This window comes from Helianthus annuus, chromosome 9 (assembly GCF_002127325.2).
Source record: "Helianthus annuus cultivar XRQ/B chromosome 9, HanXRQr2.0-SUNRISE, whole genome shotgun sequence".
In the NCBI taxonomy this organism is placed as follows: Eukaryota; Viridiplantae; Streptophyta; class Magnoliopsida; order Asterales; family Asteraceae; genus Helianthus; species Helianthus annuus.
The window spans coordinates 123,506,765-123,512,764 of record NC_035441.2 but is presented as its reverse complement, the minus strand read 5'-3'; positions in this window follow the sequence as shown (position 1 = coordinate 123,512,764).

Genomic DNA, 6,000 nt, shown 5'->3' with positions numbered 1-6,000 from the left:
GATTTATTAATCAAGCTTAATTTATATTTATGTACGAAGATATTTCTTGGTATGATAGTGACATAATTGGAAACTAAAAACGTGATATATGGACTTATGGTCTAAGGCTTTGTCTCGTGTCAATCCATCATAAGCATACTTGAGTTTCATGATTTAGGACCTTAAAAAAAGAATCTATATATGGTTATTTTTGAAATTATATATATACATATATATATATATATATATATGTGTGTGTGTGTGTGTGCGCGTATGTATGTATCATGAGAAAACTAGTTTAAATAAGAAAACCAAAAAATTAACTAAAAAAGCCTAAAAAACATACCAAATTTTTTTTGTTACATTTTTTTTTTATAAAAAATCGTTATATTTTAAGTATGGAAAAAATTTTCAAAAAAAAAAAAAATTTTTTTTTGTTGTATTGCACATGTGCACTATTACGGATATAATACACATGTGTAGTACACATATAATGCACATGTGCAGTACAACAATTTTTTTTTTGAAAATTTTTTTATATATAAAAAATAGCGATTTTTTATAAAAATTTGTAAAAAAAATTGGTATGTTTTTTTAGTTTTTTAGGCTTTTTTAGTTAGTTTTCTAGTTTTCTCATTTAGACATAGTTTTCTCATGTTCCTCTCCCTATGTGTGTGTGTGTGTGTGTGTGTGTATATATATATAGAGAGCCGCTAAAATGAAAACTATTTCCAGTTGCAAGAACTGCGAGAATCACTCTCCACCAATCAGGTCATGAAACCAAAAGGTTATTTTGGTAATTTACTCTCTATGTCATTTCAATCTCTATCTGTCTCTTTTATAACTCTCTACTTTCTCTCTCCATCACTTTTCAAAAGCCAGAATTTGTTTTCTTATTTTCTCATCTCTTCAAAACCCTCAACTGATGAAGAAAAATCATATAATATAAAAATATATAAACTAGTCGAAACGGGTCAAATGATTTCAAAACCATTCCAAATCAGAATGCTTGGTTAAATAACCTTTATCCAATGAGTCATTGTCGGATAGGTATAAATCACATTCTATCCGGTCTACGCTTAATCTAGCGAAACCGAACCTATTCTTAAGTAACGGGTCATGTCTAAGGAACTAACCTATGACCCGTATACATACTAACAGATAACTAATTCTCTTCATTCCGGACTATAGAACCCCCCAGATAATCGGACTTGGGTCAATAATACATAGACTGGCGTCTTTTGCTAAATTAAAACTTTTATCGGTTGGAAGCTAGCAAAAGGTAAATACTCTTAACTCATTTTGTTTTTAAACTTAGGGTATGACGAATACGCCACTTGGAGCGGGTATTATATAAATGAGCCGCCTATGATTGCTCATAAATATAAGAACTCAGTTAATTCCGTTTGACTTGATAACTGAAACAATTGGGGGTTATTGGTACCGTGTCTGGGCGTCCCGACTCATTAACTATTATGGCCATACGGAATAGTGTGTAGGGGTAGGCATACCGACTGTAAGACACGTTTATTCAACTTTGGTGTGTACCTTAATCAATATAGCACTGAAAATGACCGGCTTTGATCTCTGGTTCCCATTGTATGACAACTATATGTAAATCTAGTGATAAATAAAATCTCAAGAAATATTAAATGATTACCTACGAGTTTTCTCTATGTATAAAATCCTTTTGAAAAAACTATTTTCAAAATGAGTCAGTTAATTGTATTTACCAGCGAAAGCTGACGTATTTTCAAAAGATTGAACCGCAGGTACCGAACCTTATAATAGGCTGGGAATCCAGGTCGGCTAGAATAAAGGCTATGGAATTCGCAACTTCTCAGCTTAAGGCATATGATGTCTAAAGCTCTTTTCACTAGATCGTTGTTGTGGGCTTATATTGGAATGCTTGTACAACTTTATATATATTCAAGCTTTTATTGAAATGAATATTTTTACTTAAATACTTCCGCTGCATTATTATTTGTGATACTGTTATCCAATCGTCACGACCCATCCGGGCTCACCTGAAATCGGGGTGTGACAATATTAGGATTAATTAAAGTTAATTAGTATATCAAATATTTGAAAAAACATCAAACATTTGATAAAACATCAAACATTTGATCTTGGAAAACAAGTTTTCGCGAAGTTGGGTTGGATCTGCGGGGGAGATGAACCAGGCCCAAGATTATCACGTTTATAAGTACAAATTAGTCCTTGATATTGTTCGTTTAGGCCCCTATCACACTCTACACAAGCCCACGTATGTATGTAAAATTGTAGGGAAGAGGAAATATACACGAAGGTAAAATGAAAGTTGTTGCTGTATGTATTCGATAATCACAGAAAGATGGGTATATCTTTCATTAAATAATTAAGCTACACTAAGAAACAAACCAAAATAAACCAAGTCTTCCTAGGAAATAGGTACATACAATGAGACCCACTCTTCAACCATGTGCACCATGCATATCCTCACGTAAACTTTCTAAAGACATGGTCAAAAGTATATACCAAATTCTACCTAATAAACTATTAGAATAAACCATGAAATATAAATATCCTTGTTGACCATTTGAAACGTGACCAATAATATGTCGACCCACGACCCGTAAACGAACCCGATTAACCCAACATTCACCCCCTTAATCGGTTGTTTACGCCACTCGAATCACCGTTTTTTCCGAACCATCTCTGACTTTTCACGGACACTCGAACTTCAACCGTGGTCATGCCCAAAGCCTTCTCGGATCAGCAAGAATAAATTCACCACACTTGCAACATCTCACATGGCATCCTGTTGGAACCGTCCATTCACATCTTGACTCATCACGGATCAACGACCTCTCCCCGGCCACATCCGAGTCACCCGATTTGAACTCCAATGCCATTATGTTTACACCCATGTTTTTTTCTTTACATTTTTCCGATCACCCTTGTTCAAGAGGCTCTACACCGACAAAGAAAACAAGCCACCCGCTTCTTCCGTTTTCTCACCTTGCCAAAGGAGACGAATCCAAACCCACCTGCTTTGACGGATCCATTCTGCCCGCTTTTCACGCACCACGCCGGTCTACTCTTGTCACGAACCAAGCTGATCAGCGCACTTCAAATCCTGCTGTTGTCACCGAATATATGCCAGTTGCTCAAACCCGTAACTAATAACCGAACAGCCCTGAATCATCTTTCTTTCATCACCGCTAACAGCTGCGAACGCCGATATTCATCACGGTCACCCCTATTATCTCAACCGGTTCTTACCCGAAACAACGGCTGACCCGAACACCATAACGTCTTCGTCTTCCGCTGTTAAACATCCCCGAAACAACACCTTGTTTTACAACTGCCCTCCACCGACCCGGCACACCCGCCGGCGGCGGAGGCTTCCTCCGATCTTCAAACCCGCTTCTCGATGAGCCCCAGGCTCTGATACCAAATGTTGGTTCAGGCCCCTTTCACACTCTACACAAGCTCACGTATGTATGTAAAATTGTAGGGAAGAGGAAATATACACGAAGGAAAAATGAAAGTTGTTGCTGTATGTATTCAATAATCACAGAAAGATGGGTGTATCTTTCATTAAATAATTGAGCTATATATATAGCCTACTACACTAACAAACAAACCGAAATAAACCAAGTCTTCCTAGGAAATAAGTACGTACAATGAGACCCACTCTTCAACCATGTGCACCATGCATATCCTCACGTAAACTTTCTGAAGACATGGTCAAAAGTATATATCAAATTCTACCTAATAAACTATTAGAATAAACCATGAAATATAAATATCCTTGTTGACCATTTGAAACGTGACCAATAATGTGTCGACCCACGACCCGTAAACGAACCCGATTAACCCAACATTCACCCCCTTAATCGGTTGTTTACGCCACTCGAATCACCGTTTTTTCCGAACCATCTCTGACTTTTCACGGACACTCGAACTTCAACCGTGGTCATGCCCAAAGCCTTCTCGGATCAGCCAGAATAAATTCACCACACTTGCAACATCTCACATGGCATCCTGTTGGAACCGTCTATTCACATCTTGACTCATCACGGATCAACGACCTCTCCCCGGCCACATCTGAGTCACCCGATTTAAACTCCAATGCCATTATGTTTACACCCGTGTTTTTTTCTTTACATTTTTCCGATCACCCTTGTTCAAGAGGCTCTACACCGACAAAGAAAACAAGCCACCCGCTTCTTCCGTTTTCTCACCTTGCCAAACGAGACGAATCCAAACCCACCTGCTTTGACGGATCCATTCTGCCCGCTTTTCACGCACCACGCCGGTCTACTCTTGTCACGAACCAAGCCGATCAACGCACTTCAAATCCTGCTGTTGTCACCGAATATATGCCAGTTGCTCAAACCCGTAACTAATAACCGAACAACCCTGAATCATCTTTCTTTCATCACCGCTAACAGCTACGAACACCGATTGATGTGTGTAAAATGCAACATATAAATCACATTAATTAAGGCATAAAACTAACCCTTTTTAAGTACTAATGTTGGAAAAATAGTGTTTTTGTCTTCCTTTTGTATTTTCAGGATGAAATGAGCTCAAAATCACAAAAGAAGCAAAAAGACAACTAATTCTAGCATAAATACAAGAAAAGTAGACTGCCCGGACCCTCAACGGCACCTCCCAAGGCAAAGAAGAGAAAACAGAGACTGAACACGCCCCGTGTCCAGCGAACACGGGGGCGTTCCCAGGAAGCAGCAGAAAAGACAAACCAGTAGAAGCTTCCATTGCCCACCACGGGGCCGTGTCCAGTGGGCACGGGGGCGTGGTGAAAGTACAACAGGCGCATTAATTGTAATTGCGAATTACAATTAATGAAGAGAGAGAATGTCAGACGGGCACGGGGGCGTGTCCAGCGAACACGGGGCCGTGCCCAGCCTTCTGTTCAGCCTATAAATAGGGGAGCTTGGTTTCATTCTCTTTCATCCCTTGGCACACCACCTCTCTCACACTTCATCCACCACCCACCACCACCATAATACCATCATCCACCACCATCATCCATTGTCCATCGTAGAGTGTGTGAGTCGTCTCGGGATCCAAGATTGATAGTAAGAGTTCTTGACAATCAAGGCCATGTTTGCCTAAGTCTCTTACATCACTTGGTGAAGACAAGTGTTTAGTATAATACTTTTTATTTTTAATCTTTTGCACTTTTTATTTGGTTTTGTATTAATGACTTTAATAACTAGTTACTTATGTTGAAGGTGATCTTTCCTTATCGTTTGTCCGTGGTGTCTTGGCGTTATTTTACTGTCTATATAAAATAAAAGATTTTCACCATTCATATCTCCACGGTCTATATGGAGGTATGTTGGCTACCTGGTCGGGGGTTAAGGGAACGGTTTGGTAAGGGTCTTGCCCTTGTTCAGCGTTTAGAGGTCCTGCTTGGGACCTGGGTCAAATTTAGTAGGATCTCCTTCAATGCCCATAGGTATTGGATGGCGGGGATCCAAACTCTTTGACCCCCTCATAAGTTAACTACTATTAATACTATAACCCGGCTATTTAGGACTGTATCCCTGCTGACTCAGACTACTTAGCCGAGGGTAACGTCACCGCCGAAAGCGGGGCCTACCACAATTTGCATTAATAACTTAATTCATTATCTTTCAATAATCCGACCCTTTGGGATTGTATCCTTGCTGACTCAAACTACTGGGTTGAGGGTAACGTCGCCTTCAAAAGAGGGGCCTACTACAATAACTAAGATAATCTCTTAAACAGGTGCAAAAGTGCGAAAATAATCAAAGGTTATACTAATACACGTGTCGGATCCAAGTGATTCATCTTGTCTATCTGTTTTTATTTTATTTTATTTTTCAGCATTTAGTTAGTTTTTATTTTTCTTAGTTTAAAACATTTTTCTCACTTTTTGATTTGATTAGACGTTGAGGATAAACCGGTATTAAAAGCTCTTGTGTCCTTGGACGACCTCGGTATCTTACCAACACTATACTACGTCCACGATGGGTGCACTTG